This window comes from Colossoma macropomum, unplaced genomic scaffold (genome assembly GCF_904425465.1).
Source record: "Colossoma macropomum unplaced genomic scaffold, Colossoma_macropomum, whole genome shotgun sequence".
NCBI lineage: Eukaryota > Metazoa > Chordata > Actinopteri > Characiformes > Serrasalmidae > Colossoma > Colossoma macropomum.
In genome coordinates this window covers 4,637,183-4,649,112 of record NW_023494801.1, presented here as the reverse complement: position 1 = coordinate 4,649,112, position 11,930 = coordinate 4,637,183, and the positions used below count along the sequence as shown (strand labels likewise).

The 11,930-nt window shown below is 36.4% G+C and overlaps 1 pseudogene; it reads right to left on the bottom strand.

The window, feature by feature from the left end:
- Positions 1-362: 362 nt before the first annotated feature.
- On the bottom strand, positions 363-7,604 carry LOC118821723 (annotated as a pseudogene).
- Positions 7,605-11,930: the final 4,326 nt, after the last annotated feature.

Sequence of the window (11,930 nt, the reverse complement as noted above, 5' to 3'; positions counted from 1 at the left end):
CTCGTGTTCACGTAGAGGTCAACCTCAAAGCAGTGTTTTTGTTTTTTGTTTTTTTTGTTTGTGTGTTTGTTTGTTTTAAACTGATTAATAATAATGCTGCACTTATTTTTATTTGGGTGGGTGTCCTTAAACCTGGATGCAACCATAAGCTAGGTGTGGGAAACACTGCATTACACAATTTGTAAACATTCTATAAAATAAATTCATATTCTCTTGTTTTTTACAAGTGTGTTTGATGTCTTGAACTTGTCATTTGATAGTCCAGCCAATCCAGATCTACTTTGTACTGCAACAAAAACTCTGCCGTTTTAGCACTTTTAGTCAGATTACTTCAAACATTGTTAGAGGTTAAAGGATAAAGGTTACTCTAGAATTTTCTGGATTTCCTGGTATGTCTTTTTACCTTTACGCAGATGGTCTTGGATCTTATCCCATGCCTCTAACTCTGAGCGCCACAGAGCTGATCTGCAGCGGATGACCTGAGACACTTCACTTGTCTCACCTTTAGCCAGACTCACACTTTCTTTGTAGATAGACGCAATATCCATACCGACAAATAGAATGTTTGTTGCGATAAACCTGAATTTAGCTGCTTTTGACATTGCCAGTGGAGTGCCCTTAGCCAGCTGCCCGATGTCAGGCAGGTCTGTGGTCACTTTCTTCTTATTGATAGGCTGTGTAGCTGTGTCTGCATCAATCATGTCAGTGGCATTTAATATATTTTTATATGTGTATGCAAATTTCATTGCTTCAAGGCTCATATTACCCTCATCCACAGGATGTGTACTACTTGCTGCCTGCTCTAGACAATCAACAACCTTTTGCACATCTTCCATAAAATTCTCAAAGATTTTGTTGGCTTTTTTTCCTTGATGATTGTTGACTGCAAATATAGTGATGCCAAAGACTAAGCTAATGACCCCACTGATGACCCATGCAGCCCCAGTGAAAGTGTGGAACAGGGATGTTTCTGCATAAGCCAGGCCTATGATGGACAAGATGCCACCTACAGCACTCACTGCACGCACCAGCACAGTGGAGATGCTGGACACCTTCTTCATTTTATCCAGCTGGTCTGCAGGCCTCTCTAGATCTGAGAGATACTGGGACATTCCAGAGCGACGTTTACTGTATGTGTCAATGAAGTGCTGATCTTTCCCATCAAATAAGAATCTCAGCCTGACTGACTCGTCCATTCTGAAAGAAAGGGGTTCATTTCTGAATTATCGTTGTGTAGGACAGAGTGTATAAATCAAAACCTCCTAAAAGGATCAGTACTTCATAGAGTATTTAAATGGGTTAAATCTTACCTGATTTCGTTCAGTTGGCTCAAGTGGTCAAGTGGATTTTTTGCTGACCCACTGAACTCCCGTGAAGGATTCCTGTTATTCCACATGAGATAAATCAGAAATAGAATAGAAGTGAAAATAGTTTTTAAAAGAACGTTACATTTATACTGATGATCTGGGTAAAATGGAAATTAATTCCTCTTCTGGCCAAAATACGTGACCAAATCTAACATGATCAGATTTAGTTAATGGCTGTTCTGTGCTAATTTAATTTGATCTGGATAAGCACAATCCCTCAAAATGTTTATGAAGCCATTTGATCTAATATTGTTTAATGTGACTATTACAGCAAGGCCTTCAGTTTGGGCTATAAATGTCAAAACCTATATGATAATGCTCATTTCTGCAAGCACCCCTATGGGATTCTAGTAGTATGTTAATGTTAAGCTAATGGCCATTCGCATTACTCTTTTTTGGCTGTTCTACATTAAAAGCATATATCTGAAGCTTCTAAAAGACATCCCATGTATTTTTTGGAGGTTGTGACGAACATCACTTTCACAGTTATTTTATTGTGAAAACAATCCTGGCATGGAGCTTCTGCAGTTGTGTTCTTTTTCAACTACGTGAAACACACTGGTCCAGCTAACACTTGCATTAACAGTCCAACGTATTTAAAACTTCCAAAAGGCCCAGTTTGATGTGTTTTCTCACAACATTGGTCCAACCCACTGGAAATCAAATTGTGGTTTAAATGAAAATCAAAACATGTACATCTCTGTAAATCATACATTCTGTAAAAATCATGTTGATGTAAGATTCCACCTTCTTTTGATCAGACAGTGGGATAAGATGGCCCTTTATAGTGCCATGAAAAATCCAGATTTTTTTTTTCTATTTTTGCATGTTTGTCACACCTGTTTCAGCTCTTCAAATAAATTTTAATATGAAGGATAGAAACCAAGAGCAAGCACAATATACGGTTTTTAAATGATTCCATATTTTAAAGGAAAAAAGCCTGGCCCTGTGTGCAAAAGTATTTACTCCCTTAGTTACTCATTCGAGAAATGAACCAAATTCAGTTGATAATTGGAATTAATTTAACTAGACACACCCAGGCTTGATTACTGCCAGCCCTGTTAATATAAACCTCACTTCAATAGAACCATTCCAGAAATCTAAAGGCTACAAGGTCTTAACAAGCAGCACACTATAAAAAAATCAGAACTTATGAGAAAGAAGGTTATTGAAATAAGTCTGTCTGGAATGGGATACAAAGCTATTTCTCTGAGACTCCTGTGAGCCACAATTTAGAAAACTTAAAGTCAAGTTAAAGGGCCATTACTTGACTGATGTTACAATTTTTTTCTTCAATAAAAGTAATGATCATGTCTCTCTTCATGTTCTCCTTGTCTAATGTTACATTTTCTATGAGAATCTGGAATCATTTAGCACAGGGTCTTTAATTAAACTTCAGTAAGGTCCAGTTAAAGAAAATATCCTCCAGCAAAGGTCCGGAACATCATAATGTCACTTGCATTATGATTCAGTGCCATACACTGTTTACTGAAGTAGCCTAGTAGGTATATCAACATCTTATACAGTCAACAACCGAATGTTAAATCAAATAAAGTACAATTCAGTAACATTTCAACAATATTTATTGTCAGTTTTCTCTTTTTAGATCACATCATGTGAAATAACTTCCCTCTGACTCACTTTCTTCTCCGACTGCTGCTTCTCGCCTCGTCCCTCCCCTGTGTGAGCGTCACTCATTTGAGTCTCAGAGCTCATCGTCATGCACAGATCTGATTGGCTGAGTAGCGTCACGTGTGATATTTACAATGCATGCGATTGATCTGTGATTCTCCTGGGCCGCTAAACCGGCACGGTAATGACTAGAAATGTTACACTGATTAAAATAGGACCACCTAAAATTAAATTATCCATAGTTCATCAGTTATAGTTGCAGGTCTGCATAGGACAGTGTCTGGGTCCGGACTCAGACCACGGTCCGCCTGTTAGTGACCTCTGATTTAGTGTAACATGCAAAAATAAAAGAAATTGGAAGACGGCAAACACTAACATTAACACTAAAAACGAAATTCAAACGTTCACTAGTTATTTTACAGTTAAATTTTTAATTTTAAAACAGCTACAGTGTAATGACTGTGTGATATAACTGAGTTAATCACTTACTTCAATTCACTACAGATCCTTTCAGTGATGCAGATGTATTTGTCCAGCTGGAAATCCAGAACATCCAGGATGTGAAGTTTAGGCAAGAAGAAAGCTTCATCATCCCTCTTGAAGTTGATGAGAAGCGGAGAGACACTTCTGGCAGTGAGAATGTATGACTGTACTGACTGAGGGCTCATCCCCTTCGGCATGAAGCTTATGTCTGAGGTGTTGAACACAGCCGGCGAGGTGACTGCTAGCTTCTCCACTGCATCCAGGAAGTGACCAAGTTCCTTCAGCCCCTTCAGAGTGTCATTTAGAACTGCCCCCAGCTCCTTTTCTGGCTCCTGCCTTTCTAATTCAAGATATTGAGCTAAGATGTTCCCTGTGTGGCTTTTGATCGCTTTCATCTTTTCTCTCTCCGACTCCCTCTGACTGGGTCCATTCTGGTTGAGTATCACAGAAGTCCTTCACTGTGTTGATGTAGGTGAGTGTCTCAGAGATGTACTTCTCCAGTTGTTCCTGTTGTTGTTGTCTAAGAAAAAAAAAGTGGTCAATAAGAGCAATTTAAATAGCTTTATAAGCCCTTAAATATTGTTTCATTTAGTGAAGTCAACTTAGATTGGAACTTCAATGTTAAAGCTCAAATGAAGTGCATTATGTACATTCCAAACAGTAATTCCTTAAGCTTTTGCTGCAGCTGTTTAAAATGCATGGACGGTATATATGGCTGCCCAAAGTGTGGCCTGTGGACAAAAGTTGAATTTGCTTTGGCCAGAAAGTAACCTTAACCCCAACCCCTCACCCAGTGAAAGAACATCTTTCATACTATAACCTATTAAATTCTTACGTTCCTTTTATTTTAGTAACAAAATATTGTGTAATGTTTTAAAATTCACTTCTGAATTTATCGAATTTTCTTTTCAAACAGCAATTAAATTATACATTTTTCACTGTCAGGGAACAACTAAATTTTTATTTTTTTTTTTCACAGGAGACTCACTTTCAGTTTCTCAAAGAAATTTGCAGAGATGTTTTTCAACACATCCCACAGTTAGTTTTACAAGTTGGTTTTGCATTTTCTGCTTCTCACAATTCAAATGATCCCAAACAGATTCAGTGATGTTGAGGTCTGGACTCAATCCTTCAATGTTCAATCTATTGTTCTGACAACACCGGTAGCTGGTTTGTTTCACTAAAGTGGACAAAAGTGCAATCCAGGTGAGGAAAAACCTTTTCTATTCCAGCATGACTGAGCCCCAGTGCACAAAGCAAGGTCCATAAAAACCTTGAAAAGCCCCTGACCTCAACCCCATTCACATGTGTCAATCAAATTCCTGCAACTAAGAATTTAATATGTCTTAGTTGAAAATTGAATTCCTGAGATCAGAAAAATAGGAAATGAAAGATAAAACTGTTTACCATAGTAATTAGAATTCAGCAAGTAAATTTGATTTTTAATTGTAAAAAAAAACAAACATTAAACTTTAATTTGTTAGTAAAAAAAATTACTGCAATTATAATGAATTTTAAAAGGGCTTAAATTATTATTATTATTATTATTATTATTATTATTATTATTAATTAAGTTCCCTCTTAATTAATAATAATTAATAAAGAGTTATTTAATTAAGAAATTAAATCTTACAAATTTTATCAAATAATTTACTTTTATTTTGCAGAAATTCTTCTCTCAAGGGTCTTCTCTCTTGGTTTTGGTCTGGTTCTTTAATATGTATGAGCTCATTTACATGTCGATTCTGATTGGCTCTTGCCCAGGACACCAGTGAAAATATTGCAGTGTTAGAAAGTCACCTTCATGCTTATCACCTCTACTGTGACTTTCTGAATAGCAATGCTAGCTTATTTACCATGACTCACATTTTGAATGATGCTGCACTGTTACTGAGTTTCACAAATCAGGCTTATTCTGTTTAATGTAAATTATCAAAATAATTGAAATAAAAAAAGGCAAATCATTTTGACCATTCACATCACGTATATTCTGTGTAAAGCACCACCAACTAAAAACTTGACAGTGACACTTTTCAGCTGCTTCAGCACTCAGGCCCCCCAGGATTAGCATTTTGTGCTACTTGCTATGACAGTAATCAGTGATGTTTTCCATGACCTTGTTTCATTAACCTTTTTAACTCCTTGAGACCACCGGTGGCTCCAAAACGCACTTCGTCATATTCTTCATAACTTTCATATTTCATATTTCAACATTCAAAAGGTGGGGGTCGTATGGGAGCTGTAACTGTCTTCTTCCCAGTCAAATAGATGGGTGATGTAATTTTAAGCCCTTATAATAAAAGAAACTCTTTTTCTACTGAAATCTGAGCTATAAACTAGATCTCAGATGGCGTCTCTTCAGTGATCTGTTCTGTAAAAATTATTTTTATAAAAAAATAGAAAGAGCGTCTAAGATTTTTGCCTTTCAGCAGTTAAACTGTAAGCATATAGCAATATGTATATGATCATAAAACACATGTTCTGTTAATTTGAGGGGAACTTTTACAAACAATTTACAGTTATTTCATGAAGTTACTGAATAATTTGCCTTACGATTTGGTCATGAAAATTCAGATGGACAGACCAAAATATACCCTGGAGAATAAGAGGTTAAAAAGCATAGTGATAAAGACAATAAATTAATAGATTCCAGCAACATCAATGAATAGCTATACAAGTAAAATTCATTCAGTCATTCAGCTTTTCTTATTCATATCGAATATTGAAATACTCTTTAGAATATTCCAAATTTATAATGTTCTGTATGTATATATGTTGCAGCCCTAATATTCTGCCACAAGCTTGTATTCAGTCTGAATGCGCATGTAAAATGAGCACAGATTCAGTTGGCATGACATCGTCCTCATTACGCAACTGCATGTTCAGCAAGCACATCTTCACAGTGTCAGTAAGGCGGGAATGACCCCACATGCCCTCCCACCATGTTAACGTTAACAACCACCACCAAGCCCTGACAGCCTAGGCTTTGCACAGACTTTCTGAAGTTGCGGTTTCAACTTCAGTCAAACTAAATAAGGTGTCTTGTTTTTTTTCTGACCCTCTGAGGATCGTAGTGCTCTGATCACTCCATGTGCTACAGAGACATCAGGAGGGAGTGCTGGACCAAAGCACATGCAGTATGTAACGTTCATGGAGGATCAAAACAGAGCTATCACCTCAGGATAATGAGTGGATTTTGGGTCATTTTCGAGTCAGATTACTCGCTGATGCTGCTGTCGTGTCTCGATGATCTGTGATATGTGTATCATGTCTGTAAGTTAAACTGCTCCAAAGTTATCAAGGCTAGAAGACACACAAACAGCCTGGGCTTCAGTTCATTACAGTTAACTACTCACCCATTTCCAGTGACAAGTCTGCTGAGCTTATCAACACTGAAAAAAACAAACAAACACCCACAGTTAGTTAGATGAAGTTCAACTTGTTTTATGTTTGTTTGTAATTATAACAACTGCTTTAAAATAACTATATTGTTATTCTTCACAAGAACAACATCTTAAAAAATAATAAGTGTAAAAAAGGGGAAATAAATGTTTAAAGGGGAATCCCTCTGAAAGCTTCCTATAGAACGTTATTACACGAAACGGTAAATCCGCTCATGGTGGAGAGGTACATGCAGGGCATTGTAAAGCAAAATAATCCCCAAAGAAAATATATTTTTCACTCATTTTCCCATCATCAACATTCAATATAAAGCTCAGAAGACATGTGTAGGTTCACTGGTGGTGCTGGATAGTAAATAAAATGTCTATACTTGCACCACTGTAAAGAAATCTGAGTCTGTAAATTCCTCTTCTGTCAGCTATTTCACATCAAACCACTCTGAATGACCTTTTTTACATCTCAATCATTAGATTAACTTTCTTTGCACTTTCACTGGCACTGAATATCTAAACGTGTAAAGGAATATATATATATATATATATATTTATATTACATTGATTGCAATTATGTAATGATTATGATTTAACTGTTTTAATGATGAATTATCTAAATATACTTTAAAGAAAAAAGTCTGTACACTTTACCACAGTTTTGTCCCATTTTGTCCACCCAAAGGCACACCTTCACTTTAATACAGTCAAAAGCGACTCTTCCCCATTGTTAAACAGATCAATGTTAGTTTCACTTCCTTTTCCTGTCAGTGCCTCAGCTACGCCTACTGATACGCAGCTTTACCTTTGATCAGCCCCTCTAACTGTACATCCGTTGTACAGGACATTTGGCTTACTTCACATTGCTGGAACGGTTCTATTTAAGTGATATTCAGATTGAGCAGGGCTGGCACTGATCAAGCCTGGTTGTGTCTGGCTGAACTGATCCCAATTATCAACTACATTTGGGTAATTGCTTGATTGTAAAACTAAGGGGGCAATCACTTTTTCACACAGGCCCAGCTGATGTTGGATAATAATTTTTCCCTTCGGTAATTGAAATGATCACTTTGAACACTGTATTATGTTTACTTGGTTGTCTTGTTATTATTGGTTAGTTACATTAGCCTCATAGCCAGCGATGCGGGAAGCGGGGATGCTGAGGGGGCTGATTTCAGGATTCCAACTGTTAAAAATAAAAAATAACAATAAAACATTCTGACATTTATAATAATTATAATAAAAAGGACTTGTGTGATTGAGTGGATTTTGTATTTTTATATTTTCAATATCTGCATTAGCTGCACTGTTTACATGTATTTTAATTACAGTGAGCTAAAAACTGCTGGCCACGGAGCCCTGCTGGTGACATCATGTACAAATAAAAATAATGCATGGCCATGACTTAGCAAAATGTGGGAATGAGATAATTAAGTCATGGACACGACTTAGTATGGCATGGGAACGAGATCATAATGAGTGGCCACGACTTAGTAAGGCATGGGAAAGAGTTCATGCCTTACTAAGTCGTGGCCATGCATTAGGATCTTGTTCCCACGTGTTAATAAGGCGTGGCCACGCGTTGCTCAAACAGACACAGGTTGAGGTACAAAAAGGGAAAGTCTGTTCAGAGTTATAGGCCAGTTCTGAGTCCCAAAGCAGCCTGATATTGTTTTTAAACTCATCTAATATAATAATACCATTTTAGCAACTGTTACATCTCCCACTCTGTGTGCCTTTCAGTGTTAAATCTCAGCCCATGACTGTGGGGGGTGACATAATCGGTTACCGCACCACATATCAACAGTCTGACTGCTCATCGCTTTAATAAAGTTTGTCTGGAACTAGTGAGCAAAGTGATGCGTCAGTGGTTTGATGCATCAGTTATACGTATATGTTGTTATCGCTCGCCTCATTATAGCCCTGAATGACATATTCTGTTTGAGATAAATTAGCAAAAATAAATAAATACATAAATAAAATTTTAAAAAGTGAATTATTTTGCATTATGTCATTGATCATGTTGATCATCATATATGCTGCTTAAAATTTCAGCACCTCCAACTTTGAACACCTCCCTGCATCTCTGCTTAAACCTCCAATTCAAAACTAAGGAAGCAAACTTTGTCTTGGTTTGTTAAAGAAGACCAAAACTTTTTTCAATTTTCTCAAAGTTTCCTGTGTGGTTTCTCTCGCTGTCATGTTTCCTGTGTGAGTGACGTGAATTTGATGCTGGGAAACTGTCATACGTTTATTTAAAACTGTATGTGTCTTTATGTCGACTGTCTACTGCAGACAGCACAACTGGTCATACTTTCACACAACGCTGGACTAGGAACTGTACAGCCTTCTCACTTTAACACTTTTGTGTAGATTGTTATGTTTACTCTACTGTAAGTGAAAACATAGGAGAAAAGCTCTGTCCTTTGTGCTACTAAAAGTATATTTTAAAAAGTGTTTAAAAAATTGTTTTTCAATTAATCTGAATGAAAAGCAACAGCTTTAGTTGGTGGTAACCAAACAGTATGTGGCCACTTTATACCCACCATTAGTAATCAATCCACAGTTCCATGTGAACCAGTGTTGTAGTTAAGACTATTAGAGGCAAGTCTGAACCAAGACCTGGACACATAAAGTCAAGACTTTAGAGTAGTTGAGTCCGAGTCAAGATTGACACCAGGAGTGGCCGAGACCGAGTCAAGGCCGAGATTTAGATTTTTTCAAGTACAAAAACAAAAAGAAGCAAAGGGGAAAAAAGAAATGAATTCGTGGTTCACTGTAAATTCATTTTTCTTCATTGTACATTAATTACATTATACATATCAATAAATTACATTCTTTTTTCTAATATATGTTGTAGAATATGTCAATAAATAATATATAGCCTAAATTATTCTTAATTATCATAATATTAGAGTCTTAGTCCAAGTCCACTGGATAATTGCAGTATTCTTAAATAAAAACATTCCAATCTGCCCAGTTAAGCTATCATGGAAAGATTCAACTGTGAGTGAACAGATTTGATTTAAACATGTACAAAAGGGGTCTCAAATTACAGGCCACTAGCCAAGTGGTCTTCTCCAAAAGTGGTCAGTAGAAAAAAATGTAGGAAAAAAAGTATCCCATATTTTTATCCAAATATGAATTTTAACTGCATATATGCACTCATTAAGCATCTTATTAGCAAGTCACCACTAAGGGGCCGAGCCCAACTCCTGAAAAACAGCCCCACACCATAATCCCCCCTCCACCAAACTTTTACACTCGGCACAATGCAGTCAGACAAGTACCGTTCTCCTGGCAACCGCCAAACCCAGACTCGTCCATCGGATTGACAGATGGAGAAGCGTGATTGGTCACTCCAGAGAACACGTCTCCACTGCTCTAGAGTTACACCACTGCATTCAACGCTTTGCATTGCGCTTGGTGATGTAAGGCTTGGATGCAGCTGCTCGGCCATGGAAACCCATTCCACGAAGCTCTCTACGCTGTTCTTGAGCTAATCTGAAGGCCACATGAAGTTTGGAGGTCTGTAGCGATTGACTCAGCAGAAAGTTGGTGACCTCTGCGCACTATGCGCCTCAGCATCCACTGACCCCGCCTAGGTGCTTGGTTTTATACACCTGTGGCCATGGAAGTGATTGGAACACCTGAATTCAATGGTTTTGATGGGTGAGTGAATACTTTCGGCAATATATATATATATATATATATATATAAAATATATAAAATGCAATATGTATAAAATATGAAATAAAAAATGCAAGATTATGTCCTGACAGTGAGGTGTGTATGTATCATATATATATATATATATATATATATATATATATATATATATATGATACATACACACATATATATATATATATATATATATATATGTATGTATGATACATACACACCTCACTGTCAGGACATAATCTTGCATTTTTTATTTTATTAAAATTCCTTGTACACTAACTTACACTGAATATTTGTTCTTGTTCTATAAAGTTGGCTAGGTAGAAAAACTCAAGTTTGGTTATTGATTAGCGAAACCAGATCGTATGATGAGACAAATTATGAATGAACTATAAATAATACAAAAATAGTGATATAACAAATAAATGTTTACTGCTCAGATAGATAGCTTTATACATTCATATGGACAGCTGTACACAGTCTTCCACAGTCTTACCTTAACCATGCTGTTATAACAAAATGGGCTGTAAGATGCTTTGCAGACTGGCTGGAACAAAAGGACATTAATATTAATCTGGCAAAAATTGAGAAAACTGAGCTAAACTTGATATTGCGGCAGTTTTATGGCTCAGTCTGATTTGGTCAACAGAACACAAGGTTTAAGAAGTTTATTCCTCTACTCTTCACTTTGTCACTGTGGATAATAACAACAAACTCCACTGTATTGTATGTGCAAAAGAAGGCTGGCATTCTCTAACAATTAAGTGTGACATGCAATGATTTTTATTTAGGCCCTCAATGACCAGTTGTCTTTATATATTTCTGTAAATAAGACAATATTTTTTTTTCCACTTATTCCAGTCTCTGGCTTTCACTTCAGACACTGCATGTTTTTGCTGATTTTGGTAAACGGATGAATTTGCTAAGTAGTCTTAAAAGAAATTCTGCTGTTCTTGTTTAAGTTAAACTCTGCTGTTTTTTTATGTTAATTTCTTATTACTTTTTTACTTTGTGTAATTGTAATTGTAAACTCTTTATGATTCATCTTTTTTACAGTATATTATTACTTTATTTGCTTTATTTATTTTATTCTATTTTATTATTTATTTCATTTGTTTATATAATACATAGCGATGGTGCACACACACATTGACACAGTGACACACAGACTACATTCAGTGCTGTAGTGGTGTCTTAAGTGACTATACGTTAAGGTGTGTCCTGGATATACAGATAAAGATTGGACGAATGTAAAGTCTTTGCTCTCTGAGGTCAAAACAAAAATCCAGCACAAAATATACACACACAAATTTGTCATGTTTGTGTAAATCAGTTTTCTCAGCAGAGGGAACATGACATATACTTGCATATA